We start from the raw sequence: 18,054 nt of genomic DNA on the forward strand, positions 1-18,054 counted from the left end.
GAAAGAACGAAAGAACGAAAGAACGAAAGAACGAAAGAACGAAAGAACGAAAGAACGAAAGAACGAAAGAACGAAAGAACGAAAGAACGAAAGAACGAAAGAACGAAAGAACGAAAGAGGGGTTATTTCCAGAACACTTTGTAAGCCCTACATTCTTACTGTTTTTTTATAAATTGAAAAGAATCAATAACCAAATTTGCAATAATTGAGATTACAACACTTAAAATAACTTTGTCAAGATCACCTCATTGCACGGACACACATGGGGCAGTATCAGCAAGCTCATTTCCTTCTTTCATTCAAAATGAAATTTATATTGAAGTACCTAGAGATATAAGAGAGCAGCAAACTGGATCAAACAAGTATGCAGAATATATTTAATTTGCTTTTCTTTTTAATTAGCAACGAATCTCCCCAGATGCTTGCATTATGAATTGTTTAAACATGATTGTTTTAACATTATTTTTAAGTCAAAACATTGCTTTAAAAAATAATTATTATCATATTCTCCTGACATCTCCTACATTCCTATTTGACATGTTAAGAGAGAAATGAAGAAAATCGAAGTAGTAAGATACTAAAAAGAGTAGCAATGCCTATGCTTCACAACTACCATTCAGGACCTTCTGATACTATCAAGTTTTAAAGTATCTGCAACCGGGGCTGAATTTAGAATTTAGGGACTGATGGAAAGTGTACTTACAAAATGTAAATACATTTAGTATTTATTCATTCTTTGGACCATTCAACGGTTTCTTTATGTTGAAGCCTGCACCTACAATTCCCACACACATTTCAAGGACAGGAATCCCTGTCACTGGAAGCAGTGCATGGGAATTAAGAGCCCAAATGCTTCAGCGCCACACAGTCTTTCTTCGTAAAGACACTTGACTTTTAGATTAGCATTTTAAAATAAAAATAATGTTTAAATTAGTTCTTGCTGCCTGTAAAAACACAGCTCTACATTAAACTGACAAATTCATACCCTTTCCGTTTTAGCATAGTAAAGACAATGGTGGCACCAGGCTCTCGTTCAGGCCGTCACCATACATGCCCTCCCTGCTACATGCCAGGCTTCTCGCTACTACTCAGATTAGCTTCTGCCATTACATCTGTTTTAACACAAGAATCAGTGCTGAGGCGAAATCTAGACGATGTTTCTGCTCAAAGATGACTGAATATTAAATATGAAATTTAACAGGTTTTAATCATAGCAGTTTGTAAACAGTGTAATATAGATGTCTGCCCTAATTTAGTAAGATGGAGTTCTCACATAACACTCATCAAACCGAGCACAAAGAAACCTGTTCTGGCATTTCACTAAATTAAAATCTTCAGTCCCCACAGCAAGAATGAACGAATTTAGATTTTATTAATACCTTAAATCAAACTCACTTTCATGCAAGGCAATTTACAAGTCATCTTGTCTTGCGATAGCAGAGAACAGAATGGGGTCTAAACATATTTTTACCGCCACTTTGAAGATAGTCTAACCTTTAGGTCTGATCTTCTATTTATAAGAAAAATAGCAATTTCTTTGAAATGCAACCAATTCTTGCTTTCACAAATACATTTTTAAGCCTTCAGCTACCACACCAACAGTGATAGGGAGGCTGACAGCACAACAGACAGGAGGTAAACTGAAGAACTGTTGTCCTCAGTAAGAAAACACAAGCCTTTTTACCAGCTTCTCATTCACCAAGCAATACAGTGAATGATAGCAATACCTAAGGATCACTGTATTTCACACCTTGCCCAAAGATACCTCATTGTTCAAAATCTTCACCCTTACTAAGCCACACCAGCCTTGGCTACTCAGTAAGGCAAACCAATCTAAGTGGCACTCCACGCATTTAAACAGTTTGACTTTGTAACATGAAATACTATCTGACCTCATGCATTGAAAGCAGTTCAGCCTCAGATTACAAATCCAACCCAGGAGGAAATCCCCATCATACAGTCAACCACAGACTGAATGATTACTCACCAGTAGTCAGTGAGAGTCACACTGTGGGGTAACAAAGAGGAAAAGAGAAGAAAAGCAGAAAAGGAAGCAGGGAGGGAGCTCTAGGGAACTCCACCAGAGGTGGCAGCAGGAAAGCCAGAGCAGGTGGATGGGAAAGCCTGAGGGAGGCTCATCCTGATCCTGAGGACATCCCAATGTCCTGGTCCTGTGGTGGCGGCAGAAGGGATGCACAAGGTGTGGCTGTGGCTGAGGGAGCACGAGAAGACTGACAGTGGTGGCACACAAGCCGACAGTGAACACAGAGCACTCGGAGCACTGCACAGAGCAAAGGATATGTGAGTGGGGAACATAATGCCACCTGCTCCAAGTGGATTGCCAACAGCCCCACTTGCCCATAACTCAACACACAAGACCAAACTTCAGCGCAAGCCATGCTAACTGCAGCTGTGAGCTTTGTGATCCACCCAAAAAAGTCCTCCAGTCCACAGCAGAAGGCACGTATCTCTCTGAATGACAATTCAAAGATGTTATATAGAGAAAGGTAACACACCAAATGTTACCAGAGAGGCCACTACAAGCACACAAGGGGATGCACACTTATGCGTGCACATGCCTACACAAAAGGCTATGTGCCATTTTTCATTTTGAGCCCCATTCAGTAAACTATAATTATGTAATTTTTTTTCATTTCCCTATTTGCTTACAGAATACATTATACTAAGGTATAATTCATTAAGCTGGTCATCTGCAACGAAAAGTACCAGAGCCCTTCTACTAAGGATCAAAACATCAATAATTCAAATTGATTAGGAAACAGTATTTCAAGAGATGATTAACTTTGAAGAACAGAAAACATCACAGAAATATTTAAAATTGTACACAAACCTTAGAAACACAGAGCCTTTGGTATAAACCCTTCTACGTCCCTCCTTGTCCCAGGTGAAGAAAAGTGGATCCCAGAAGCCACAGTCCGCAGGACTAGCCCCACAGCCCAATGAGCAGAGGCTGCAACACCCTGCCCGCATCACACCAGGGTACTACTGGATGCTGAGCACTATGCTGTAATGCAAAAGGTTTGCATTAAGCATGGCTTGAGAATTTACTGGTTTTAAATCTGTTGCGTTGTAGTTTCCGTCTCCAGAAATAAGCATTCAGATGAAGTGAATGTCAATGAGTATGCCTGAGAACACACCGACTTAGGGGAAAAAAAAAAAAAAAGAACATAATAACCTACCAAGAAAAAAATAAAAAACTTAAAATAGGATTATCCACTTAGATGGCTCTAATTCCTGCACATTACTGAAAGTGCAGAGAATCCTGCACTCTGTCACCCAAGACCATCACTCAGGAGTCCGCAGGCAACCCATCCACAGCACCACAGAACTGATCCGCTCCAGCCGCCGTGCGTGCACCTGTGGTTTCTGGGAAGAGAGCAAAGCAAACCAGTGCTTCCCATGAAACATGGGATAAAGTCTTCTGCTCAGAAGAGTTCTTATGGTTTCCATAGTAAACTTCATTTACATGAAGGCAGTATAAAGGTTCCCACATAAAAATGCATCTCTGGTATAATTACATTCTTTCAAGCAAGTTACTTTTCCTCCCACTTGCTATAGGTCTTAGGTGAAAGGAAAATATTGATAAAAACATGACATAAGGGGCACATAAGATAACCACAAACTGAAAAGCATGAAACCACCAAGCCATTCACAACTTTTTTTTAGAACTTTAACTATTCCTTGCTATTGGGCAGGCAGCGATCAGCTACCAAACATAAAACTCTCTTTAATTTATAGCCTAAGGGTTCCTTCCATGTTTAAAAGGAAGGAGCATGTAAAGATATACAATGTCTTTCTATGCCTGTCTGTTCTTTGAAATGTCTTCATTAAAATGGAGATTTTGACTTTTTGACTGTGAATAACAGAAAAAGGACAAACCTGGGTTCTGAGTACCATCATCGGAAGACAGCTCACAGAAGACTTTGGCGTTTCATCTCAGATATTTTGTATCACGACGATTTTGTGAAGGCAAGGGAGGGGCAACGGGGCTGTTTCAGTCCCTGACGATTAGCTGAATTAGCACCGATTGCAGCTTTGTTTTACTACAAAGCAATTGAAAGCACCTGGCCCTACATTCAGATCCGCACCGCGGGAGGAGTCACACTTCCACAAAGACCTGAGGGGCAGCCATGACAGGACCGCCACTGCACGCAAGGTGACAAGAGATAAGCATCAGGCAATGTCATCAGAAAGCCCTCAATCACCAGCCTACAGGAAAAAAAAAAAAAAAAAAGTGCGCCTGTTTTTAACTCAGATTAAGACATGTACGCACCATTTTTCATTAACACTTAAAGACGCCTTGTGCTCGAGGGTCAAATGGACCGGACCAAAGAAACCACACATCTCAGAGTTCAGCACTGGGGAGCTACTTCTGTGTACCATTTGTGAATCAAAGAAAATTCCACGGAGCATAGTTGGACGTATATATTATTAAATATTCTACATATATGTATTTTCTACATTTTAAAATTTGTTTTGGGAGCAGGTAGTACTTCGAACAAAAACGCCTAACCCGTAGTAATGGCTGAAAGAAAGTAATTCCGGAGACATTAATCGTATCTCTCGATTGTGCAGAAGTCATGAAAAAACTGCTTAAACACAGCACTGAAGAAACAACAATTTTTTCCAGTGTAGCTAGTATTTTTCATAAAATCACTACAGATGAGTTTTAATAATGTTAATACCACAGCTTTATTTGGTGCAGTGGTACCTTAGAAATAAGTATAAATACTATGTTAGCTCCTAGCTGATCTTTCATTTACTTGACTTTCCTTCAATTAACGCACAGGAATTTCAGTAAACACATAAATACATAAAACTACAACAAATAAGTGTTCGTTCAGGTAAAGGTGCTCTTTTTCATTTCATTCAGTGTTCCTGTGAAAAGTAAACAAGGAGTAAGAAATTTACTGGTTTTAGACTCTTGGCAAGATAATGTATACAAAAAAAATCAAGGCTGTACAAAGAATTAAGCTGAATATAATTGAAATATACCAAACTTTAAAATGACCATTAAATAGATAGGTAGCAAAAGCTGATTTCACTCTAAGTCACTATATTCCCTAGATAATAATAATAATTAAAAAAAAACTAAGCGGCTGAACAAGCGGGCTGAAAACAGTACTTTCTAATCCTGCTACTGTTCAAATACTGATGTAAATATCACGATCACCAGAAATCATATCACTAGAAGTGATGATGATACAGGAATTGTGTGCAACTGACAGAAGCATAAAGATGAATTTCATTCACAGGTATATTTTAAATGTTAGACTGCCTTTCTCTGCTCTGTTCGGCAGATTTTTCAGTCATGAGCCAAAAACTACTGATTACTTGCATTCAATTTGCCAAATACAAAAGCTTTATTAGTCATAACAACGCTGCTGTTCCAAACAGACAAAGAGATATATATAATAATAAAAAAGACGGAAAAAAAAAAAAAGACACTTATCCTTTCTCCAGGATTAGTTGTCCAGGGGCAGTTTAAGTATGACTTAGTGTGGTTTCATTTTTAATTCACGCCACAAGTAAAATGACTGCAGTGTGGATTTGTGCTTTGATTTATTGTCTCGTAAGCAGAAGAATTCTAATTTTAAGAAGCTATTCATTACGGGATTTGTACAGAAAGAAAAATGCACAGTCTTTATCTTACAGTTATATATATGCACTCTATAAGTGGTTTAAGAAGCACATGGATAACAATCAAGAGGAATTCTGCATGTATTTTTTCCTTCTAAAATATTAGAAAACATTTTATAGTGATAGAAATGTATAAAACAAATCTGCTGTATCTTATTTGTAATACTTAAAGAAACTATAAAGAATCCTAACAATCAAAACATTGAAAAAATTGCTTTACCTGTTATTGAATTTTTATGCAATTTTCTTCCTTCTGTTCCTATCTGCTTCCTAGTTAGCATCTACAAGTCAAGCTCTGCTCTCAACAATTCATGCTCTTAAATGGGTTGGAGCTCCATGTTCACCAGGGGGTAACATTCATCCCTATGCATTTGCTTTTTACTTACAGACAAAAGATACAATAGTTTTCCCTAGCTCAGAATGAATGATGTAAAGCCAATCGAAGAAGCTGCAGAAGTTTTTCTAAAATTGAAAATGGTTTTTTTTCACATCATAATTCTTGTTCTGAATGTAACACTAAAAGAGCTCTACAAATTTTTTTTTGTTCTAGATGTGTAAATACAAGATGTATGAATTACTGAAGACATGTAAGTCATATAGTGCTATAACGGGTACAGAAATAACCAACTTTTGAATATTCAGTGCTGAATTGCAATTTTCAATCTCAACTATTATCTAATAATCCACCAGAAAATGCTTAAGTCTGCGCAACGCGTCTAAAAACACGCTGATAAAAAGAATTTATTGTCAAAAGAAACAGGAGCATCTTACCTCTTCTTTCTGGTAATCAATAACAATTTAAGACAAATAAGCACAAGATCTTTCTACATAAAGTGTTATACATAGAATTAATCCCATACATCTAGGAAACGCATTCCTCAAATTTAGCTAATACTATTCATGGACATATATAATACACAGAACATATACTGGGAAGTTCTTCACAACAATAATTGCCATCTACACATTTTCTTAAATTGGAATAACCCCAGTTATCATATCACACTAAGAAAGAAAGGTATGTTTGTTTATACGTTCATAATTTACTGAAATGTCTCAAGGTAACATCTTAAAATATATGGCAATTTAGCTACCCTTAGTCATTCTGACTGTTGTTATGCTTAGCGCAGTTATTCACAAATGCCAGCACAATCTAATGTATTTTGTTCAATCATTCACTGTATTTTTTATTGGTAAAACATAATTAGTTTTATTAAATGTGGCTTGTATGTTGCTTCTGCAAAGTGAGTGAATATTAACATCTTTTTTTTTTAAACAGATGGAATTTTTTAAGAATTAAGGAACAGCTTGAATGTCACTTGCATGAAAACTGTACAAGTATGACATTATTGTCATTTTTGTTGTTTGTAGCCATTTTTTGAAGTATCTCAGTTACTTATCACCATAAAAAAAAAAAAAACAGACCTGATGGAACAGAAAATGAGTTACATTACTGCTAAAATGAGGGAATATGACTTTATTCAAGTAGGCTCTTCATACTACACATACTTGTGTAGCAAGTAAATTATCATTGTTCTACCTTCCAAACACAAGGCTGTAGAAGAATGTATCTTAATCTCAGCTGTATTATCCTTACAGCAGAATTGGTGTTATATATACACATCTCAATTTTTGTATTGTACAGCAATTCCCACTGAACTAAATTTCTGAAATGCCTCTACCTCACAGGGAAAAGACACTGTATAAAGAAAGATCATGGCCACTGCCTCCCCATAATTCCTCAGCAAACTACAAATTAAGAAACCTCTCTTTCTTCATCATTGCAAATACGTCAGTATCCTTAAATGCAAAATGAAGTTGCAACTTTTCAACTCCCGGTATGTACCAAAATCTCTACGAAAGGCATCATTTATACATTTTCTGTAAGTCTACCATTATAATCCTATTGGAGTGTAATTGCTGTGGCTAATATTCTTACTCTGTTATGAAAATGCTCAACATAAATGTGGCACTGAGTTGTTAAGATAATACATGATCATGCTGTGAGAGGGTAATACCTATACAATAGCCCTTGCCAATACCATAAATCTCTTTATTAGACAACAACCTATTACAGGAGATCTACTTAACTGTTTCCCTACTTAGAGGGCCATTTGGTGTTACAATAACAAGCTGACTTTTCACATTAGCAAGGATTAGCCAGTATAAATAATAAATCGACACGGAGTTGCTGCTCTTTTAGATATGGTAAGTCTTTCCTGGTGTTTAAAAAGAAAATCCAAATTAAAATCCTAAGACCACGACGCTGAGGCTGAACATGTTAGTTTAAGCTATAAGAACTTTAAGCTTAACAAAACAACAACAACAAAATTCAACTCTCATATCAGTTTACGTGGCAGATTTATTACAGGAGAGCATATTACAGAGTGCTGCGTCTGTTTTATGGAATGTGCATGCATACTGCTTTATCTCCTAAAGTATCACAGCAAATCATCTTCAAATTTACTGGAATATTTTAAAATAAATTGATTGCCACTATTTTCCCAGAGATAAATAGTGTAGAATGAATGTAAGTTCCATCTATTATGCTTTTGTTTGGAAAGCAAGACTGTAGTATAAATGAATTGTTTTCTTCATTAAAAAGGAAGGATCATATGCTTTCACTACCTAAATAACTAAAATACAAATTGTAAAACCTATAGTACAACAGAACATTTCATTCATTGTGCTAGATTAAAAAGTAACAATTAAAAGCATTTCTGATTTTTCACTATTTACAAATAAAGTTATGTTCTGATACTCCTTGCTCTTTCTTGTCTGTATTTTTGTTAAAAGCTTAAGCTAGCAAACCCTTCCATCATTTGCCTGCTTAAGCACAACTGTATAAATTCATCAATTGTATCAGGATAGAATCATCCACATTTTTATAATACAGAAAAAGCAAAATTAAGAGTTAGCTTTGCATCTGCAATCATCTTGATTATGATTCACAACACTGCTTGCATAAATAGAAAAGACTTACCTATTGCTTTTTGGCTAGCACACTACTCTGCCCAAGAGGAACTGAAGCCCTTAGCACTGTGTTGTCTCTCTCATGCTGACATGACATTTTCAGAATCAGAGAAGACAGTTTATGCAACTGAAATCTGCTCCCCGTCATACAGAGCACCAAAACTGTTCTCCTGTACCTCGACTCGCAAGAATTGTTTCACTCCGTTCCTTCTCACACCTCCAATATAAAGGCACTCCTTCAAAAAAACAAAAAAAAAAGTAGCATTTATGCCAGCTCTTGCTTACTAACGATTTTATTTTTGTTTCCATTGTTATTTACTGCTACTGATGGACAATCTTTCTAAAAGCTGTCCTGCAGAGCCTTTCTGCCCTGCATAGCAGAGCATGCACAGCAGAAGGAAATTGTACTTACTGGAAACAATTCAGCCCTGAATGCCCTGATTACTCTGATTATCACATATGCAAGCTCCCTCTGCAGGCAGTAAGAAGAATTAGCAAAAATATGTGAAAAATGTGGGTAACAGCTGGCACAGGAACCCAAAAACTCAGTGACTATTTTAAAGGAATCCCCTCAGCAATCCTTCTTAACTGTTATCTGACATAAAGAGTTAATACAGAAAACATGTCTCATGTCTGTGTCTGTTCTTTTCTCTCAAAGAAGTTAAACATTCAGCTTTCGTCTTCCCTGGATCGAAACATACATGTTTCTTTTACAGTCATCTAAATCCTCTCAGGGAAGAAAAAAAATATAAGAATAAAAAGATGTACTGCTTATCTAGAACCAAACAGAAACAAAAGCTCACCCCAAACAAGAAAACAAAGCAATGCTATCGGATACGTCTGTCTAACCCAAACCCAAACCATCACTGCATTTTATGCTGTGAGACAACACCCAGTGCCACTTTCGGGTGCAATGAAACACACATGCCATCCAAATTTAAAAATCAGTTGAACTGAATGGTTAAGCTTATGTCAAAAATCAACAATGTCTCTAGCAGTTGATATCAAATAATGAAGTAGCAAGGTAATTTCCACACAACTGGATTAAAATTGCTTTTCTTATGAAAGGCATTATCTTACCATTAAGGATCTTAAGTTTGTTCTTCCTAGTAACACAAGTTTTCAGATAGAATTCCACCAATACAAAGGTGAAAAAGCTTCAGTGAATAAAGCTGTAAGTATTAAGCAGACCAAAATTAAGTCTCCGTCCTGCTAACCTTTAGCACACACATAACATCAAAAACCCGGGAAGACACGAGGCACTGTCCATTTCTCTGCTAATGGGAAAGAATGGAAGTATGCCAGGGGTTTTGTTTCTCTTATAAAGCCAAATTCCACTTTCTTTCCTTCAACAGGTAATGCCATTAGATTCATCAAGTATATTCATAAAATAAAAAATTAGGCCCTACATGAATTTTGCTGGAAAAATAAACCCCAAAATAAAATACAATCTTTCAGTATGAGCTTTAAAAAAAATAAGAAATAAAAAAACTCAGCAGAAAAAGGCAGAAGTAAGCTTGTGATATTCTAGTAAGTTTACAGGCATTCCAAGGGACAGATGTAGGGCAGATTAGAGGCGTTCCCTTCAAGATGCTGATGGCTGCATCCAGAGCTCTTCCTTGCTGCCAGAACACCTTTAGCAGTTAGATCCACAACTACTTATTATTAGATACTATTATACACCTCCTCAAATGAGGAAAAGAATGAGGAAGGAGAAGAAGCAGGAAAATATCCAACATTTGCGAAGAGATGATACTCTGTTCCAGCACCGGGTACAATTGCCAGAAGGGCAAAAGGATTTATTCTCATTTTCAAATAATGTCAGCATTCAAAAGTGCCTTTCACATGGCTCCCAGCCCTAGTTGCCCCCTACCCTGCATGCTGTGAGCCTCCTTCTCTCTCTCCCTCCTGCACCCTGCAGTGCTCTGCAGGCAAGGACCCGCTGCTAGGAGTGGTACCTGCGGCACCGAGGGGCATCACAGCCACCGAGACACCTCCCTCCCTTCAATATTTAAATGTCAGATTTACCAGGAAAATACTTATGGATTGGTCTTCTGGATAAAATGCATGCTGTTCAAAGGGAAGATGTATCGTTACTCATTCTGTAAAAGAATTTTCCAATTCAGTCACTTTGCATAGGAAAAAGTCTAAATTAAACTTCAAAGACTGAACACAGGGATGTCTGGACCAGACGAAAAGAATTATGCCTACCATAAAAACAGGGTTCGTAGATTTGTCAGAGAAATGCAACATCAACAGCAGAACTTCTCGTTGGGAATCCTTCTTTAAAACATCGCTTTATTTAAAGCCGACAGCACCTACTGCTCAGGAATAATTTTGAACACTGTTCATGCCAGTGTAGAGTGCTATACCGAAAAAGCAACAGATATGACACGGTAAGAAAATACAGAGAAAGGTGAACTCCAGTCTCCTTCTGCATGTGACCCCTCACACTACCACAGCACTGATTCCAGAGCCAGCCTCCCTATTCACACCAGATCCCATCAGCAACAAGGAAAATATCACCACCAGGAACAAGGTTGGTCATCCCCTCCCCAGCTGCCAGAAACAATTTTTACAGTAATCGGTGTTAGATTATTCTGTCATCTAGAGCAATAATTGGTTTGAGGTGTTGACTGATACAAAAATACCAACAGAGGGCAAAAAGGAAAGCAGCCTTCTCCTCAAAATGAGATTTCGGATTTTATCACGTCCAGAGGCAAGTAAATAAACAGAGTATAATTTTTAAAAGCACAGTTCTCCAGTGATTATTTGTTTTGGTCCTACTTGATTATTTTTCAACAGTCACAGATACAAATCTAATTGTACGTTATAAAGGTATAGCTCTCAGGAAGGCATGCATATGGAATGCTAAGCTGCTCTACATGTTATCTCCACTAGAGAAAATAGCAAAGGCACCTAAGAAATACCACAATTTGCTTATTCACAGAGTTAATTCATTACCAATCTTCTTTACCATAAAAGGCATGAGCACTCCCAACACCTAATCTGTGCATCAAGGCCTCCCTAATGTAAGAATTAACATATTAAACTCACTTCCATCTGTACAGTATCAGAACTCAGGATCTTAAATAGCAGCCTTTGCTCCTCTTACCTCATTCAAGCTTGTGGTGGCCAAGTAATGTATCACTAAAATATAAACAAAGTATAAAAAAAACTCACACACTTTTTATCAGCATCAAGTCAGTCACTTTACATTAAAACTAATCTCCTGTCACCCCATATTGGCACTTCAGGAAAAAGGGAGCACCTCTCTTACACAGCAAATAGTGCAGGACAGTGCCTACAGAGCAGCAATAATAACAGTCGCTTCAGAGGAGTTTCACGGATCACAGGACAAAGCAGGCCTAAACTCTACGGTATTTGTATGACGAAATAGAGTAAGATGAATCTGCTATGAGAAAAAATGCTACATTACTTTGGAAGGAAAATATTCTTGATACTGAATCTACCTAAGAAACCTAAGCAGCTTCTCAATAGCTCTAACTGGATCTCCTCTGAAGCCAGTTCTTCTCATGGCTGCAACACGGGCACCAATACTTAAATCTTTCTGCATAAATGTTAGTGCTTATAATGTGCTCCAAAGAGATTAAGGGAAAAAAAAAGAAAAAAGAAAAAGAAACCACAAAAACCCACAGAACCAAGACAGGCCCTATTTTTCTCAGCCCATGATCACTTGTCAAGCCATGATTAATGCTGTGCTCTGTAGAGGGAGACATTACATCTAGGCTACAACAGACCTAAATTTTACCCTAAGGCAGAAGTCTGATTTAAACATCTCTATTCAAAGTGACATTTGTCCTCTCTTTTCAACCAGTTTCCTCTGAAATTCCACTAAACTGACTTTGTGACATACAAACGGTCCATTGATTCTAACTTGTCGTGTTGCCTGTCCTTGTAGCAAAGTTGGTTTTGGTGACTGAATGAAGCAAGATGTTATGCATTCAAGAAAAATACAGGAGCAGAGTCCATTAGGTGCTCTATTAAATGCTCAGTTGGATAACAGCAACTACAATTTACGGCTATAAGGATTCCAGCTTACACAGAAGAGCTGAAGATAAATACTGAGGTCAACATTAAAAATCAGAAAATATTTTTATATTCAGGGATAACAATGGCCTTCATATTCTGAGGTGATGAGCAAAGATTTTTCTTGTATTACAGACAAGAACACGAGCATCGTCAGGGCCACTCCGAAAAGTAATTACATTTTATCTCTTGCCTTTCACTCTGAAATGTCTGCTAAGGTATTTACATTTGTCTGTTAAAAGAACAACAAGTTAGACAGGAGAAAAAAAACTGGTGGTGATCACTTATCTCAAGTAAATACTATTTCTCCAGTGAATGGTATTATTCCATCTATTTTATAAAGTTATTGTTAGATCCTCTGATTTATCTGTAATCGCTATTGTAGGAATAAAAATAAGACACGCTTATATCTTATAAAGAAACAGCCAAATAGCAGACCTGGACATGGAGAATAGTCAATATCCTTCTTACTGAACATGAAAAAAGGCAATGTTTGATAATATTAAGCAATTTGGACAGTGCTGGCAAGTTCCTACTAACCAAGGTAATCTTATTTCTTGCGCTTTTCAGGGTAAATTGATTTTTTTTTTCCCTCCTCTTAGCCGCTCTGATAATTGAGCAAACTTATACAAGTGTGATGGGATTTTACTTAGCAGACAACACACGAAACAATCCCCAAACATGAAGCACCTTACTCATAAAAAAGCATTTTTGTGGTAATTAAGCAAGCTGTATTTAAGCTTGCTTTGTGCCAGGATAACAATCAATAGCATTTTGTTGGAGACTGCACTCTACATGCAGGTGTTAAGCATTGTGCTTGCCTCAGTCAGCCTGCGACGTTTTTTTTTATTATTAAGCCTTTCTAAATAATTTTGGTAAATAGCAGGCTAGAGGAAGTTGAATCATTACAGTACCTCATGAAAAAAAATCAAAAAGAAAGAAACTGGCATGCACAAATTACACATTCTTCAAAAACCCATACAAAAACCCATTTAATTCAACGATCCATAACCTGGAGTTGTTACAATTCCGAATTAGAACAAGATTCTTTTTTTTAAGCAATCCATTTCTGGTTAACTATGATTGTCTATCTACAGAATGCTGTAAAACCTGAATATTCTTTAAGGAAATGTATTTCTGTAACTAAACTGCTTGGAGTACAGTCTTCGCAACCCATACCGTAGAAACATATCTCATACATTAGTGGCAGAAAGAAATATGAAATCCAAGAAAATGTTTGACTGGAAGGGGCTCTAAGCCTGCCATCTTTCAGCTTTAATATGAAGAACGATTAAAAGAAAAGAATCATATATTTGTCGAAGTAAAGCTGGAAGTAATTCCTAAGCCAGCTATATACTCACATCATATCGCACGTTCTATCTGTATTCTAACAGAGCCACCTAGTACTTTTATTTTCAGAACTGTTGGAAACAAAATGCATATATCTTTAAAAACTGCTTAAATATTAAACATGATTGTTATGACTATTGAGAATGGCCCCAAAATAGCTTTTTGTTTTTCCAGTTTTTTTGACATTCAATTACAACCTCAATGGCTTAAATCTTTTACTTGTTTCAAACTGAGAGTTTAAAAAAAAAAAAAAAAGCTTTTTAAGTCTAAAAGCAATATACAAATACTTAAGAAGCTGAATAATGTGTAATTTCAAATCACATTTGTACATCACAAACATCAATGCTAAAAAAATGCTTCAAAGCTGTCTGTTTTTCATGACATCTCCAAGTAACACGTCTGACTATGAACCTATGCTCTGAAGTACACTGCTCTGTAACTGACTGCTTGTCTACCTATGCATGAAGACTATTTAAATTATATACCAGATGTAGTTTAACTTCCCTTGCAGTTCACCAGCTAAAACCCCTAACTGCTACACCAAATTCTTCTATTATCAGTCATCCACACAGGTTCCTCAGAGGAAGGCAGAGAAGACAAGCAGCAATTTTTGATACAAAATATCTCCAGGTGGGCATTGGTAGGTTTGTTTTTTTTCCCCATTATTCCCAGGCACAATCCTGTTCTCAGTGAGAGCTGCAGCAGAAGTGAACAGTTTTTCTTACATGCATGCCAACATTTCAGGTGGACACGGGATGAGCTCTGGCTTGGAGATATGTAACCTCTTTAGACCAAATTTCAAGTAAAAAATAAAAATAAAAAAAATCTACCTATTCAAAACATTAAACCTTATATTGGATGAATATTACTATCTATGCATCTCAATTTATGACATACTACTTGGTTGTATTGCATGAACAACTTGGAAAAACGTTTTCCCTAGCTAGAAACCTCTCTTTCTAACATTCAATTCAGTGAAAGTCATGGACCTTTCTAAAAAGCTCAAACTCAAGACTGGAACATTTTTTCTTCACCAGAACTATTCTTTTTTAAATATCACCTTAGTGTCAGCTTTGCATAATGTCTTTTTAAAAACAAAACTAACAGTTCAACCCATATTATTAACCATAACAGCTACACGCTCCTAGGACTGCGCTATCTAGTTTACTCGGATTTTAATAAGGTGCCTCCTTACAACATACTAGAATTCCTGAGCAGCCCTTTCTCGACTTTTAAGCATTAAAAGCAGCGAGAGATAAATAAAACATCGAGAAAGCTTCTGAAGCTCTCACACAAGGACTACGCAAACTCTGCTTTTTTTTTTTCAGAGTCCTCCTCTTGCTCATTTTGAGAAGGGAAACACCCAGCAGCCTGGTGTTAATGTCTCTGCTGATTGTGAAAATTGCAGCAATAAAAACTCCAACTGCTTGTCTTAAATTAAGACTTGCAAGACTACATGTGAGATCTGTATCTTTACATTAGTTTTTATAACATTTGGAAGTTTGGTTGCCTGCTTTGATGTTGGTCTATTAATGAGCAGGAGAGCCAAAAGCCAGAAAAAAAATGTTTACTGGAAATTCTCAAGTCAAAACCTGAAGTAATTGGTTTCTCCTACCCCACATGATCCCATATCCCAGTTCCCCCAGCCACCAGCGCCTTGAGCCAGCTGAACGTTGTCTGCACTTTTTTGCTGTTGCCAACCTACAGTGATTGAAAATGGCAGCTGAAGCGCTGCTGCAGCACATTAATTTTTCTCTAAGTGGTCCAATTTTGTCATCTGAACGCTGAAAATCTTCTTTCCGCTACTTTTTTTTCCCCCCCCCAAATCTTGGGAGATTTGTCAAATTTGGGGTTGCCATCATATAAACTGAAGCATAACATCTTCAATACAATTTTTAGATTATCCTTACAGCTATTAAGGATAATGCGCTTTCTTCTCAGCACTCTGCATCCCGAGCAGACTAGTTAACAGCAACTTAAGTGTGATAAAGGCAATTACACCAATATGTTCCTTTTGTACAACCAAAAGGTACTGCTCCAGACAGCTGAAGACACTAGATAAATAAACTGCTGAAAATTACCGGAAAGTAATGATGTGCAATTTTAGGACCACTAAACACGCCTGTTTACAAAATGCCCAAATGCTCATTTAAGAATAACAGAAATCTATATGAGTTATTTAATTGCAGGGGGTTTCGCAAGGCATACCATATCTACTCAGTTCCTTCATTAAATGAAAGGAAACTGCAGCAGGAGTGAGGACATCCTGCTCTAAAGCCACAGCACTTACAAGGCTTGAAAAGAAAATAATAATAACAATAAAAAAATAAAAGCACCCTTCCAATCATCAAATGAGGAACCACCCCCACCAGAAAGAAAAATAAATAAATAAATAAACAAACAAATGCTACATACCAAACACTTGAAACACGTTTCTGAAAACAAAGTATTTATTTCCATGTCTGTACCCTTAACTGCAAGGTATGGAAAGAAGGAATAGAGGAATAGGAAATCAAGACCAAGGAAGTTTGTTTTTTTTTTGTTTGTTTGTTTTGTTGTTGTTGTTGTTTCTTCCTACCAGAGACACAGAGCAGCGTGGTCCCTCTGTCCCTGAGAGGCATCTGGCCCCTGGAAGAGGTCCCATCACGCTGTCAGATAACTGGATTTGGGTTGGCTTTTGGGCTGGTGGATTATGAGCACTGATTTGCAGAGATAATGAAAGGCCAGGCCGGCCTCCTCCCCTTCTTACACATGGAAATAGTCACAAACGGCCCAAACCTGCACACGTTTGGCCATGTACAACGGCGGTACACGTTCCTCACCGCCACCAGAACGCTTTGCCTTATCTGTTATTAAAGTATTTTACGAGGTAATAGTAATTGTAAATAAAGTTATCTCAGCAAACTCACTATAACTAATTAAATGAGATTACAAGAAAAGCTCATTTTCACTTTTTTTTTTCCCCCCCGATAAGAGAAAGGAAATGGAAGCATTAGGCCGGTGGTGCTCCGAACTTCTCGAGGCGCTCCGCACAGCACATCACGGCACGAGGCCACGAGGCGCGGGCTGGCTGGCTGACGGGGCTCCGCACGAGTGGTCTCGCACCACACGGCCCCGTCCGTCCGCACATCCCCCCGCGCGGAGCCCTCAGCAGGCAGTGGGAGCCGTCACCAAAGGTCACTTTTCCTTTTCTCGGAGCAAACCATTAATCAATAGAATAGAATTGTCTGAGCGCTTGCAGCGAACGGACCCTGGTTTTCACTCCCGTAATTGCAAAACAGCCGAAGTTCAGAAACATCACCCACACCCACCTCCCCATTTTGCCCTCTTTCAATCCCTGCTGCCCTTTGGGCCTCCACTTGGAAGCAAATGGAAGACGAACTGAAGTTTTCTCAATTGAGCCGGAGCCGAGAGCCCTTTGATATGCTAATACCCCCCTTCAAACGGTACGGATTCACACTCGCATTAATTCCAACAATTTGTGCAGAACGATGAGAAATGGCACCTCTTGGGGGGGGGGTGGAGAGGGGGAAAGAAGAGGAGGAGGAGGGGGCGGACGACAAAAAGGAGGGGGGGTGGCGGGGGGCCGGGGCAGCGGAGCGCTCCTGCCGTGGCCATCTCTTCCCCTATCCCCGACCCGGTCCGCACCGGGGCACTGCACGGCGGAGCAACACCTGAGCGCGGCTGCCCTGGCTCCGCCGACCGCCCGGGCCCGGCCGACGCAACCCGGTGGTATTTTTAGAGGCAGACACAGCAGCGCTGCCTCCTGACACGCTCTGTGTTCTGTCTCCAGATGGCCCCAGATTTCTTTATGTGAAAATAAATAGCCCAAAAAAAAAGTTGTTCTCACTCCACAACCGACAAAGGGCGATTTATTCTTCTTCTCCCCCCTTTCTCCGCCCCGCACGTAAGGGCGCTCGGCCGACTTGCACACAAATAAACCCGCAACAGGTAATCATTTAGCGAACACCGACGCAACTTTCCCCTCGTGGGAGCCGCACCAGGGCCTGTTCTGCTCCG

General features: G+C 38.4%; 1 protein-coding gene across 8 annotated transcripts in view; it reads right to left on the minus strand.

Moving 5' to 3' along the window:
- ADGRL2 (adhesion G protein-coupled receptor L2) overlaps positions 1-18,054 on the minus strand; it is a 171,029-nt gene that overhangs the window by 133,303 nt on the left and 19,672 nt on the right. The window contains exon 1 of one of the 8 annotated variants that reach the window (XM_031554868.1): positions 8,645-8,889. The exons of 5 other annotated variants lie outside the window; for them this stretch is intronic. The gene's annotated coding sequence lies outside the window, so the exon portion shown is untranslated. Of the gene's footprint in view, positions 1-3,900; positions 4,022-8,644; positions 8,890-18,054 lie in introns of those variants that run through there. 2 more of the 8 variants (XM_019618690.2, XM_031554861.1) reach the window with 2 other exon arrangements.

Source organism: Meleagris gallopavo, chromosome 10, assembly GCF_000146605.3.
Source record: "Meleagris gallopavo isolate NT-WF06-2002-E0010 breed Aviagen turkey brand Nicholas breeding stock chromosome 10, Turkey_5.1, whole genome shotgun sequence".
In the NCBI taxonomy this organism is placed as follows: domain Eukaryota; kingdom Metazoa; phylum Chordata; class Aves; order Galliformes; family Phasianidae; genus Meleagris; species Meleagris gallopavo.